Source organism: Hemibagrus wyckioides, linkage group LG12 (assembly GCF_019097595.1).
Source record: "Hemibagrus wyckioides isolate EC202008001 linkage group LG12, SWU_Hwy_1.0, whole genome shotgun sequence".
Taxonomy (NCBI): Eukaryota; Metazoa; Chordata; class Actinopteri; order Siluriformes; family Bagridae; genus Hemibagrus; species Hemibagrus wyckioides.
In genome coordinates, this window is record NC_080721.1 from 866,662 (window position 1) to 881,366 (window position 14,705).

The 14,705-nt window shown below is 37.6% G+C and overlaps 1 protein-coding gene and 1 long non-coding RNA gene across 2 annotated transcripts in view; both read left to right on the plus strand.

Annotated features, from left to right (window-relative positions):
- The window catches only part of s100u (S100 calcium binding protein U), a 282,508-nt gene that overhangs the window by 68,345 nt on the left and 199,458 nt on the right, over positions 1-14,705 (plus strand). The gene's annotated exons all lie outside the window — the stretch shown is intronic.
- Positions 9,619-11,426, plus strand: LOC131362897 (uncharacterized). The gene is made up of 3 exons (XR_009206251.1): positions 9,619-9,896; positions 9,963-10,133; positions 10,916-11,426. It is a non-coding gene; the product is annotated as an uncharacterized LOC131362897 (long non-coding RNA).

Consider the following 14,705-nt stretch of genomic DNA (forward strand, 5'->3'; position numbering starts at 1 on the left):
ACAGCCTGGATCAACGTCATACTAGTATTTTTTAAATAAAAATCAAACAAAGAAAAAAACAAACAAAAAATAAATAAAAAGTAGAAATATGAAATCAAATTAAATGTTATGAAAATTGAAACAAGCAAGCTAATTAATTAATTAATTAGGGGGGCGACCACAATTTTCTGAAAGTTTTACCAAAAAACTCCAAAAAGGTAAGCTTTTACACCACTTTGTAAAACTACATAGCGTATATAGGAGCCTCTGCCTGAAGCCTGCGTGGATTTCGATCAGGGTCTCCACCGGGAGAAGCGTCATAAATGAACGCGCTAACTACTAAGCTTACTAGGCTATAGTCCACAACAGACAACACCGTACATATCCTAGACAGACCCCATCCGTTCTTACAGATGATAGGCTGGGGTGTCGTACACAATCCCTCAATCCCCCAATTGGACAAGTCACTCAACTCGGCTAACACAACCCGGAAGGCAGAAGAGAGCTCGTCCACAAATAACAACACCATTGACAGAGACCTGACAAAGTGTAAACATTAAATATGCGTTATGACAATATCATATATACATAACTTGGCATGTTTGAAGTCCACCGAGGTCCTTGACCCTCTGTCTGTAGCTACGGTTGCCCGTTTTTTTCTGTTTTTGGTGGTGGTTTTATTTTTACCTTTGTTTGTTGTGTTGGCTGATGGTTCAACTGTCCAATCTGCAGAGTTTGCATAAGGAGAGGTGGGACCTATCTGGAGTATGAGCACCTTAAGAGGGGTGTGTACATTTCTTTATTTATCAGGATCGTTTTTTGTTGTTGTTGTTGTTTTAGTTTTATTAAACAATGATGAATAATAATAAAATATGTAATTAAATAATTTATTAATAAATTAACTAATTGATTAACATATGGATATATTAATTAATTCATTGCTTTATATCTATCTATCTCCCCATCTTCCTTCTTTAAAAAGAAAATGGCCACAAAAACAGCTGACACAAAACACTGAGCAGGTTTTTTGTTAGCATTTTCAGAAAATTGAATGTGTCCCCATGTATTTATTTATTTATTTGTTTGTTTGTGTGTTTATTTACTTAGTTATTTCTTTGTTCATGAATGTATTTTTATAGAAAGAAAACAGACACAAAAGTATTCTTTTGTTAACATTTCCATAAAACTGCAAACACCCCCCCATTTCATTTGTCTCTTTGTTTTTTGTTTGTTTGCATAGTTTGGTAGTTGGTATTGTTGTGAATTGACCAAAGCAGACCAGGGGAAGTGGTGTTCAGCAGGAATTTTTATTATTTTATTATTTTTAGTTTTATTGTAGAGCAGAACACACTGCGGTGGTGCTGTAGTCACTGAATCCAGTGAAAAGGAACATGAGTTTTGAAGGGCTTGGCGGTGTGACAATACAAAAGCCTTTAGGTGATACTCCCCTAAGGGGAGGTAGACTCACAGGTGTTGACTCCCTGGTATGCTACTGCAAAAGTTTAAGCTTAAGCAAAAGAGGTGATACTCTTAAACAAAGCATTGAATGGGAGAAAGATCCCCAGAGTTTACTCCCCCAACTGTAGGCTAGTTCACAGTTCCTGATCACCATCTGATTTGATCACCATTTGGTGGTGAGAGCTGGGTTATGTAAATTATTATTCAGAAAGGAATGTATGTTACAGTAGATATCAAAATATGTTTTCCTACAGTATGAAAAATAGTGTCTGTCTTTGCTTCGTCAATGCTGTGCCACCATGTTACAATTTTTTACATTTAAACTTTAGGCTTTTTTGAATTCTCTTTTTATAAAACCCCCCTCAGCTAAAGCAGCTTTGTTTGCAAAGGTTTGTGCAATTTTCCTCCATCTGTCCAGGGTCATCTTTCCTTCTTTCCATATTTTTCCAGAGGAGCGACAGCTAAAGCACTGTGCCTAGGTTAAGGTGTCCTGCCACTGGCTGTCTGACAGCAGGTGGACCTCCTCTGGTTTCATGGAAACTCAGGACTGTACCAAACCATTTCTTCTTTGGTAACATGGCTTATAAGTTCAAACCACTCTCGTGGTGTAACAGAGTACCATGTTCATTGTCTAGGTGAAAGTACCAGGTTCGAAGCCTGGCTGGGGTAGCAGTTTTGGTTCCTGTTACTGGTTTGCCACTTGGTTCAAACAACTAATGAAACACTGTAATTATGTGAAGACTGCCGGTATAAAAGAACTGAAAATATAAAACATAAAAAATGATTTAAATGAAGTTAAGAAAGAAATATACAATCACTTTCATTGTTTTCTAAAACTAATGAATTAGAAATAACATTTTTGAATGTTATATTACTGTATTTGTTTCTTGTTTTCCACAGGTGCATTATGAGAGTATTGCATCATGTGGAATAGACCCTTTTTCGGGCCAACGTCACAATGACATCACAGCGCTAGCTCGAGGCAAAACAAAGGGAAAACTGGAGGTGGCCATTTACAAAACCAGCTACACAAGGAACACAAATGTTATCTTGTTGTGTTGTTGAGATTAAGAATCGACAGAGTACAGGCTCTAATTTAAAGTTTTATCACATACCTGCTGCCATTGCCGAAAACTGTGGTCAAATGCAATAAAACGAGCAGACTAAAGAAGCTATTGTTTTTTGTTTGTATGGTTTATGGTGTGGGTACGTGGAAATCTGTCTGCCTCCACCTAAGCTCTGCCCACAAAAAACAACACAATATTTGCTAACAGAAAAAGGGACTGCCCTAACCAGACATCCAAGTCCAGGGGAATCTGAGTGCAGCTTCACTGGCAGCAGGTATTATTCTTAGTATTAGATTTATTATTGTCACAAACTGTTTTGCAATTTTTTTATAATTAACTTTTAACTTGATGTCTTGTTGGGGAAGATATTATATGCTAAAGTTAGGCAACATGCTGAAATTCTTCTGTTTATTTGCCCCACAAAGGGTAACGTTAATGGAGCTTTAAAAAACTTAAAAAGGAGTAACATTATTTTGACCTGTGCCCTATTTATACATATTTCGATCAATTTACATTGCTCCAGCTGCAGTTTTCTACAAGATATAGTTAACAGTTTTTCAGTTAACGTTAACTTTAGCTTTGGGGGTCAGAGGGGGTGAGGGGAGGTGGGTTAAGGAGGTGTGAAGCATCTGCTAGCTAGTTTAGTTTGTGTTAGGTAGACCTTCTTTTGTAAGCTGAATAGACAATAACAGAGTAGTGTATCATCAGTATTAAAAATAGCCCTTTTGTTATATAAGCAGTGCACAATATACCCTGTTATTGAAGATTAATCATTACTAAAAGTAATATTGCTGATACAGGCAAAACAAAACAAAGACACTTCATAAGTACGTTTATAATTTATACCCACAATTAAATCATGACAGTTATGATTTTCCATGAATAGAATTTTTTTAAATGCTTTTATTTGGAGATTTTAGCGAGAATATAGTATGTTAGTATAGTATTATGTTAGTAAAGATATTAGCTTGCATACCCACTCTGTGATGTGGTCATGTGTGAGACTGCTTCTACATTTTGTGTAAGCTTAAATTTGTTCTTCCTCCATTCAGGGTCAATCTGATGGCGACCAGTCCACACATTCTTTAAATAAAAGTTATTTTACCGTGTACACATTGTACTAATAATATGTCAGTATTTGTATGTATTTTATGAGATGTTCTAAAATGTATGATTAAATGGTATTTTTTTTATTACATCACAAGCAAATTTATCTAATAAAATCAAAAGATATTTTTTATTCTAACATTGTAATTTCTGTTTTATGCTATTGTAAAGCTTATTTATTCTGATATAACTATATTTATTATTACTATATGCTCCAACCGAAGCCATGCTTGCTGATATTGTGGTCTATAACTCCTCCCCAAACTGACTGTTGCCCTGTATCTCACTCTCTCATTGGCTGTAGATTATTGCCGCAGTATTTTTTAGTCAGAAGTCCTTTCACACTACACAATTTTTTAGCGACTCGCTCAGATCACGTCTTTGGTAATTCACACTGTGTGACTGTCACTCGCGTGCACAAGCTCCCATTTGCTTTCGATTTTGGGCATTTGCAAAACTGGTTAGCGAAAATCAGGGCTAAAAACGTGTAGTGTGAACTCGGCATAAGGTACACTTAACAACATGGCATACTCAAAAGGATCTAGGTAATGTGCATGAGACTACATTCCACTGTCAGCTGTGTGACATTGTGGAGCTTTGTACTGAAACTGACTTTTTCACTCATTTGCAAAGGCATCTGAAGCTGAAACAAATGGTTAGTTGTCCATATCAAGGCTGTAACTTTCAGAGCAATGTCTATTCCACCTTTAATGCACATAAAAGAAAAGAGCATCAGAATAAGATGCTGTTCAGACCTGAAGTTGTTTTAGAGACTGTACTTGAAGAACCTCCTCCTAATCTGAATGTTCAACTAGAGGTTGAGTTGACCGAGCCGAGTGTAGCTGTGGAAGACTTGGAGAGTCAGTTGGAACATAATCTAGCTGCTCTTTTTTTGAAAATGTCATCAGTTTTTAATATCACTGAAAATGCTCTGCAAGATGTTATAGAGCAGATCAACCAAATGTATTTGCTGTCAAAGCCATTGTTACATTCCTCAATTCGTAGAATATTGAACAAGCACAAGATGTTGATGACTCTTTAGTGAGTGAGCTGGCTAGAGTAGTTACTGAGAATAATGTATTCCTCAAATGTATTTCTCCTGGGGGATCATTGTCAACTGCTAGCAAGCGAACATCATACATTTTAAGGGAATTCACTGTGGTAATGCATGTTGAGTTTCTTTTAAAAGATAAGAAACAGGATTGTGTATATCCTCATACTAAAAATGCTGCAGGCATTGCTAAGCAATGGAGACATTTTGAATAAGGCCATGTCAACTGAAACAAATTTATCACAGGGATACAAACTTTACAGGAATGGTTCTCACTTTAAAAAGAATACACTAATTCTTTAGCCTTTCATTCAGGTTGGATGGAAAGTTTTTGTAGGCTGCAATGTGGTTTGTTTTCGGTAAACAACGCAAAAATTTAAAATGAAAAGAATCTGGAACATACTGTCTAAGAATGGCCATGGATGCGCACAGTTCGCCGATGATCTGTCTTCATCCATTTTGCCACCAATTGATCAGAGTTCAAAAAATGATGGAAAACCACTGAATTTCACGACACGTGACGCTACAAGAGTAAAAAAAAATCATCCTCTGATTAATGTAACTACTTTCTACTCAGTGACCTGGACAGAAATGTAGTGGAGTAAAAAGTACAATATTTGTCTTTCAAATCCAGAAAAAATAATACTCAGGATTATTATTTGAGTACAGATACTCAAAAAGTGTACTTAAGTACAGTACTCAAGTAAATGTACTTTGTTACTGTCCACCTCTGTATGACTCCATCACAAATATAAAGCATGATATGCTTGAAAAGATTGCTGAGACTATGTATAGTTTTAAGGCTTCTCCTGATAATGAGGATTTTAGCACTGTTGCAAAAGCACTTATTAGCAAGTACCCCTGCCGTACTGGGCCTGGTCCTCAGCCAGGATGGTATGGCTGGAAAAACAGTCTAGAATTTAAGATGGCTAGAATTTCAGATTGCACAAAGCTGTGGAAAGCTGGATGTGAGGAGGTAGATCTCAATTGGGTTAAAGGCAATCCATGCAGGGAACCATCAAACAAGAACATCCAATGGCCAAAAAGAGGTGAAGTCAACTACCTGCCTAATTTACCTCATGGACTGGATGAAACAATCCTTGAAAATGACAGAAATGTTCTCGTAGAGGAAATGAAGAAAAAACTTCAACTTCTTGGACTAGCACACAAGTTAATTGAGCAAATCAATTTGATGCTATGATATTAATTCTCAAGGAATCTTTGGTGTCGCTTGTAGGATAAAAATGAACTTTTTTTTAGTTGATGCAGCAATCATTCCCTATTCCGGTAAAGAACAGTCGTTTTCACAACACTTCCAGCTTTTGGTGGTGCCTTGTGTCTCTGAGATTGAGATTTTCTTTCTCTCTTTCAATAGACACCAAATGTGATCGCTCTCTTGTTCTTAAAGGCATTCCCATTACTTGGTGATGACTCCAGTGAATTCTACCAAACATGCTTTGTAAGTACTTGCATAGAAAAAATATTTCTGATTTGAAATATCATTTCCAGTATTTAAATGGATGTTGACCAAAGCTATAACTCTGTCTGCAAACCATACAGTGATTTAGGGATGCATGAAAACAGTCTCCAATAATATTGGTTTTGTGTACAGCAATTGTGGCATTGGTACTGAGTCATATCTGATTGCAAAATTTGACAAACTGCTGTTTAATTGAATGATTACTTGCTATTTATCTCTGGTAGAAATATGGCCTTATTGAGTACTCGTACTCTATTTTGCCAAGTACACAAAAAAAGTTCAGTCTGTTCAGTCATATTTAGTCTTAGTGGTCTTAGAGGATTTTTTCTCAAGTCCTCAAAATTGATCTCATTAAGTTTGTAAAACCCTGTAATTAAAATCACACAGATATTAAGCCTAAGTTGACAAATAAAACTTATGCATTAATTCATTTTGAATGAGGAGTCTTGATTGAAATGTCAGTATTCAAAAATGTACACATTTCCTATATACCTCCAAAGATTTTGAGTTATTCCTGCCTTGCTATTTTGTGTGTTACAATGCACCACCACTTTGTAATTAGACCTATATTCTCAAGCATATGCTAACACAAAAGTGAATGTTCATAAGATTAACAAATCCAGTTAGTAGCAAACAAAACTAATGTGTGCTTCTTTGCAGGATTCAGCAAGAGATGAGGCCCTAGCATCCATCACAGTTGGTGTGCTGACTGTGCTCAGTGAAGAACCGGGTCCAAGTTAAGTGCCCCTTCAGCCCATCTGTAATTCCGCTTTTCTCCCTATATATGCTACCCCTTGGTGCAATTATTCGTAAACATGGTATTAGCTTCCACTGTTATGCCGATGACACACAGCTATATGTTTCAGCTAAGTCAGATGAGAGACACCAGCTTGTTAAGACAGAAGAATGTGTAAAGGACATTAGACATTGGATGGTCACTAACTTTCTCCTGCTTAAATCTGACAAGACAGAGGTGCATTATTGTAATGTCTTACTGTCTGGATGTTCCAGTAGGAGCAGGAACAAGCTCCAGTTAGTCCAGAATGCAGAAGCTAGAGTCCTAACTAGAACCAGAAGATATGAACACATCACTCCTATTTTATCCACACTACATTGGCTCCCAGTCAAATTTCACATTGATTATAAAATCCTGTTACTGACCTATAAAGCACTAAATGGTCTCGCGCCGCAGTACCTGAGCGATCTTTTAGTCTTTTATGATCCGCCACGCCTACTCCGATCAAAGGGTGCTGGTTACTTGGTAGTACCTCAAGTAGCAAAGGCTACAGCAGGGGGCGGAGCTTTCTCTTTCAAAGCCCCACAGTTATGGAACAGCCTTCCAATTAGTGTTGGGGATTCAGACACAGTCTCAGTGTTTAAGTCTAGGCTGAAGACACATTTGTTTAGTCGAGCTTTTAATGTATAGTTTTCTTAGGTAAAGGAGCAGATCTGGAAGGTTCATGGTCATAGAGTGTTTGGTGACTGGGATGTGTTGGATGCTGTCATCTTACCACCCTCGCAAGTCGCTCAGGTCACTGACTGTGAAGTGGTTGGACGCTTTATGTCCCGGGAAGCCTTCATGTCTGTGACCTTCTGGCTCTCCCTTTTAGTTATGATGTCATAGCTAGTCTTGCCGGAGTCCCTGCCTGCACTTTACACATAATTCTACACTGTCTTTAAACATCACATGATCAGAATCATACTTAATATTTTTTTCCTGTTTTTCTCTGTGGAGCTATACACCCCACTCCTGAGCTCCCAGTGTTTGCCAGTTTCCAGTGTGACCACTGCCCTACCCCTGGTCGGAGTCTCTTCGCTTGTTGGTGCCCACTGATGCTGTGGATGGATCTGTGTGGACCAGGAGACAGCCATGGACAGAGCCACTTGGGGACTTTCACACCATCACAGATCTGTCATTACATCTGTCAGCTTGTGACAGCAAGGAATTAGTGTCTATAATGACCTCAGAAACTACAATGACCTAATAGTTCCTCATGGGTCATTGATTTCTGTTGTAGAAAGGACATTAATCAGTTACAGTTACGTTATTTACTGTTTAGTGTCACCCAAATGAGGATGGGTTCCCTTCTGAGTCTGGTTCCTCTCAAGGTTTCTTCCTCATATCATCTCAGAGAGTTTTTCCTTGCCACCATCACCACAGGCTTGCTCATTAGGGATGGGATAAAATAGTTTAATAATTTAATTTAATAATTTATTTCTATTTCTATTTCTATTTCTATTTCTATTTATTTATTTATTTATTTATTTATTTATTTATTTATTTATTTATTATTTCTCCTTTCTCTGTTTATCTTATTTTGTAAAGCTGCTTTGAGACAATGTCCATTGTAAGAGGCGCTATACAAATAAATTGAATTGAAAAAATTTAAATTAATTCCATTGTACTTGAGGGAGGTATTGTCATGGACAATGTTAGATATTTTCCCTTAGGCAGTTTGCCTGTTTTTTGGGCTTACATACGTTACATTTGGATTACTAAGTACATGGCAAATGCACTCAGATTCATACAAACTGTAATGCTTGGACTAGGAAACAAGGCTCTTTTACCCAAACTGATAACACTGAAAAACAATTTACTTGGTTAGACCAATACTGGGTTATTAGCTATCATGTTCTTAACTATTGCATTCATGAAACCATTTTCGTAAAACCATACTGCCAATATTGTTATTTGAGTGTTATTTGCATTTCCAGGGTTTTTGTTGTCTTTGTTCAGTACACATTTGCAAATGGTTTGCTGACCGCTATGAATCATATATTTTGTTGAATTTTGAATGTGGGCCTACAGCTTTAATTCTACTTCATTTTTTTGAGGCAATGAGTTTGCAGATTTTTTTGTGTAATCTTGTGTTTTATGTAGAACTGATTTATCCTCCATGCAATGAAATTTATTTCCACGTCTTGTATTTTATTAGTGTCGAGTTGCTCGTGTTCGCCACTAGGTGGGGATGTTTTCCATTAACATCTGAAATTAATTGATTTTAAAAAATCTCATCCACTATACGATCACAAAACTAAAAGATTTCATTTGATTAAGAAGATTAAAAAGAAGAAAACTTTTAAATATACAGCAGAGCTAACGAGACATGCTGTGGAACTGATTTATCCTTCATGCAATGCAATGAAATCCTTAAATTATTCTGCTTGTTGTATCCCCATTGTGCAGCTCCACTCAGTAAAGAGGCCGTCCAGGCAAGACTGTCACACGTGCATGCATAGCAATTCCCGTTATCCAAGCACACGGTTTCTCCTGTGTAATGAGTAGGAGTATCCATTGCATCGAGTTCTGTAGAGAATTATGTGCACTGTGATTTTTAAAAAAAATAAGAAAATGTATATTATTTACAATAAATGTCATGTATTGTAAATAAAATTGCGAGAAAGTAGAACGTAGACTTGTGTCATGGTCAGAACAGAAGGTGCAGCTAACCAATGTCAACTCATATTGTAAGAAAGAAGAAAGAAAAAGATGTTTATAAAAAAAACTAAGTGTAACGAATGATGGAGGCGCTTCCTCTGAGATTTGAGAGGGTTGGGTCCTGTTGCACAGCCGTACAAAAACTAAACTTTTTTATTTTTGCCCGTAACTACAGCACCTACTGATTTTTCTTCAGTCAGCGCTTTTCTACTATTAAACAGGTGTGGCTCGGTAAAGCTGAGGATTGTTGCGAAAGAAAACAATAGCGGGACGGTATCGTGTGTTTGGTCTCCTTTTGATCTGTTTCCATCAGCGGTAAGTAAATTTACAGCACTTTCTGTATTTTTTAAGCTCTTAAATGAACACAGGTGTCTTGATCAGGTGGAGTTTAAAGCACTTTTACTCGCACCCAGAGGGTGGTGTATGCGCGTTGATGCCTTGAAGGCTGGTAACTTCACCTCGACCGCACGATTGTCTGCGAGCATGAGTGGACCCGGGAGTTCACAGTGAGCCGCCTCAATGCCGGAATTGGAACAATTTGATGTGAGGAAGGTGAGATAATGTGATTTAAGAAAATAAATAATTTGAAGTTTAAATGTAACTTAGTTTAATTTAATTTGAGAAATGAATAACTAATTAAATATAAATAAAGTAAAAATAAATAAAATAAATAACTTTAGTAATTTGTCTCTGTGTAGAATGGGCTGAAAAGACAGGATTTATACCTGGATCTGTCGACAGGTTTGGAACCTGGATAGGTTTCTAGTGCAAGGCCATATAAATTGAAAAAAAAAAGAAGCATGATCCTTATCTGGGTTTAGGTGCTTTAGGTGTCTTGTTTGCGAGGTTTAAGAAAACCGGCCACCAAGAGCTGATGAGCTCAGACTTTCCTGAGAGAAAATAAGAATAATAAAAGGCCAAATAGAAGTAAAAAAAAAACTGGCTTTCTAATACAGTGACTGCTAACATTGCACTAAAATAGTCATGGGCAACATTAAATCTAAAATCAAACCTAATAAAGGCACTGAAAGTGTTCTCACTGCACAGAATGTGAATTTTATGAAAACTAACTATGGTCCTGAGTCTGTGTCACAAGTAGTGTGGTGGGTGAGATAGTGTGGCTTTCCCGAAGGCAGCAGTTTTAACCTAAAACAATTAGATGCATTGAGGAGTAAATTAGTACAAAAAGAAAAGGGCATTAAGAGAAAACATAGACAAATGGTAAATTGGACAGCTTTTAATGTGTGGAAGTCAGAGGCAAAATCTAATTCAAAGCAGTCAGCTACACAAAATATACAGAATGCAGTTCTTCCAGTGTCTTAAATCTTTTTCAGACAATCCTGACCTGGATGGGCCACTTCTTCAACCACGTTCAGAGGCGGCTGCATTACATCCACAGCCACCACTTCCACCACTGGCCAAGGGCCCACCAGCCCCAGACAAAGTGATTCTACCCAGATCTGCCTACTTAAGCAGGTCACACCACCTACTGCAACTCGCATGTGCCAACAAGAACAGCAGGAGCTGAAGCCAACTCCAGCTGACACTAGGGAAGTTTAAGCTCTAGAAGAAATGGATATTAAAGGACACTTTCCGAGCATGATCACAATGTACACAAAGTAACAGGGCCTGACGGTCACCAATGTAAATACACCGCCTGTGGACACTGAAAGACAATAAACATGCTCATGATCACCTCTCTGATCAGAGAGAGGCCAGAGGGAAAAAGTTTGGCATGGAGATGAAGTTTGCAAAGTATTTTGCCCCACCTCACTTGAACTGGCTCCTGTTGGTAAGGAAATAAGGGGCTGATATTGAATTAAGTATGACTGGACTGGTGATAATCTGTGCATGCGACACCCAGATCATGACAATGGATCTTACACCAAATTCTTCAACAATATGTGAGTCTCGCTAGAATGCTAGCCAGGCCACGAAAACCAAACCCATTCATACCCACATGTGTCTCTATCAAAACATGAAAAGGAGAAATGTGAATACTTAGAATGTGGACATTGAAATATGTGAAAACTTATGATTGCAAACCCAGTTCTGATGCCACTGTACTTTATAGCGAGAAAATAAAACCCTATTGTATACCATTTAACTGGATAGTCTTGGCCGACAGAACAGTAGAGAGATAATGCCACAGCAAACATAATGTGTTGTGTGTTGTGGCACATTTTTACTGATGATCTCTGTTTAAGCACAGTTCCTAAGGAGCTCTGGGTAAAATAATGTGGACCTAATTAAGAATTGTGCACCAATGCACATAAACCCTAATTTGGATTACAGGCCTTATAAAATGCAGTAATCATATTGTGAATCATCAACCATTTATAATGAAGCTCAAAACTGCAATTGTACAACAACAAGCAAAATTTTGGGGACATCTGATATCAAAACAAGGTTAAAGCATTGAAGAAAACAAAGTTAAGCCTATACAGAACATCCCAAAGCCTAGAACAAAAAAAAAAAAAAACTAATGTCATTTTTAGGCATGTGTTCTTATTGCAGAACCTTCATAACCAATTATGCAATCCTCGAGGCTCCCTTGAGTGCAGTAGAGAATGAGAAGGGTCTACAGGCTCACAGTGCACTTAGCTGGACACCTGAATTAGAGAAGGCTTTTGTAGATTTGAAGTTAGCCCTACAAACTACCCCAACATTGGATATTCCAGATCCTAACAAACTATTTGTACAGTTTATGAGAAAAACGGATGCATAACATTTGTGTTGTTGCATGGTGGAAAAGACCAGTAGCCTAATTTACCAGTTGTTACTTCTAGAGATGTTGTCGGATACAGTGAGCTTACTCTTTTAGTTCCACATGCACACAAAGCAAAACTATCACCATTTATACTGATAGCAGATATGCTTTTAGGGTAGTACATAATTTTTGTACATTGTGGAAACATAGAAGGTTCCTGACCTCCTCAGGTAAATTCATGCACAGTAGTCTGATTTCTGTGATCACAGATGCAATCCTACTACCAAAGTAGTATGAAAGCTGTATGAGATATGAAGCACATACAGGGATCCATTTCACAGGGCAATGCCAGAGCGGATGCAGCAGCAGCAAAAACAGCCGCACAAAAATCCTCTGTATGTGAAGAAACTTTGTGTATGTTGAAAATATGTACTACCAAGCTGACCTTAAAGATCTTCAGACACAATCCACAGCATGTGAGAGAGCATGGAAAAAAGCAGGAGGTGTGATAAGAAATGGGTTTTGGTGCGGCCCCAGTGACAAACCATGTTTGCCAAAGAAATTTCCCTACTATACTAAGTTGACGCATGGGCGAGGTCACGCATCAACTGGAGGTATGTACAACAGTATCTATAGATATTGGTATACCAAGGGTTTTACTAATTACTCCCTTTACTAATTACTCCCTAAATTTAAAAATTAAAAACAGTTTGAATTGATCAAATACCTTGCCCAATACTCACAAATTAGTAATGAAATCTTGAAAAAAACAGCACATGTCCATATGATGGATAATCCATGGTGAAATAAACATTATGTATCAGGGCTTGCCCTGGTTGAACAAGAGGAATAAGTCACTGAGTCCAGACTTGTGTGAAGACATGGGATAGACTTGGACATGATGTTCGAGAAACTGGAAGCTACAGCATGTACTGTCACTAGTTCAGCTTGAGGACTTGCATGTTGTCCACTGTGGGCTGATCTGATCCTCTCTGCAGCCAGAAAACATACACAAAGCACATGTTAGATTGATGCAGTGTTTGAGCATGATGCCTACAGAGAGATAAACAGAATAGAATAGAATAGAATAGAAAAGAATAGAATAGAAGTTTTTAATGTCATTGTACCATTTGCATGTACAACAAAATTTAAAAGTGCCAACCAGTCAAAGTGCAGCAGTCAAACATACATTCAAACAATTTAAAAAAGTACTAATTAGTATATAAAAAATAAATAAATAAGAAAAAATAAATGGGTACGGAAAATTGTACAGTCACATTCACCATCTGTCTATTTTGTTTCACATCTCATGAAAACAGTGTTTTTTGATTATTGAGAGTGGTTATGGCTGTTGGATAAAAACTGTTTTTTAGTCTTTTTGTCCTGGCTCTGATTGTCCTGTATCACCTCCCTGATGGTAACAGTTCAAACAGATCATGTCAGAGAGAGATGGGGAGTACATTTCATCAAACCGATTTTGACAGGTCTGACAGCCAATCAGAATCGTCCACGTCACAATGTCCCGCCTCCTTTTCAACCAATCAGAAAAATGTATCCGTCACAATATCCCGCCCCCTTTCATCCGATGAGGTTGATTGATGGGGTGGGTTACATATTCCCTTAGTCATCAAAATCTTAATCACACACACACACACACACACACACGCACACACACACACACGCACACACACACACGCACACACACACACACACGCACACACACACGCACACACACACACACGCACAGACACACGTGCATAAACCGTCAGTACGTGACACACCTACGTACATAAACATATGGACAAGTATGTTTCTACTGATAAAACATAGACGTTATAAGTTTATCTCCTGAAGGTTACATATTCCATAGTCACCCCACAATCACCCACACACATACAATCCATTAACCCTTACCTTGACACACACACACACACACATACGATAACATAATATCTGCACACTACTGGAGGTGGATAGAAGCTCATCTTTGGCAAAGGTACCAAGATGGTAACTCAAACAAGTATGTTTGCATTATTACTTTACTAGTTATGTAGTATCTTTTTATTAAATGTATTCAGTACATTTATTGTAAAAATGCTTAAATATTCTAAAGACCTTGGATAATTCTTGTCTTGATGTGAGTAATGGTATATTTAGGTTTGAGGGAAGGTAATGTCCATTTAATAGACATAAAAAGACAAAGTTCAATAACTATAAACATCAAGACATGAAGTTTGCCTTGTACTGCCTGTGATTGCTTAATAGAATTCAGTCCATGCAGCAGAAGTATATTTTTGTTGGAGGCTTCACTAGTGTGTGACTAATGGAGTGAAGTTAATATCTGTAAAAAGAACAAAGCTGATAGTAAATTCAGGTAGTATGGTTTAATTTATTTTAAATTGATTGTCATACTT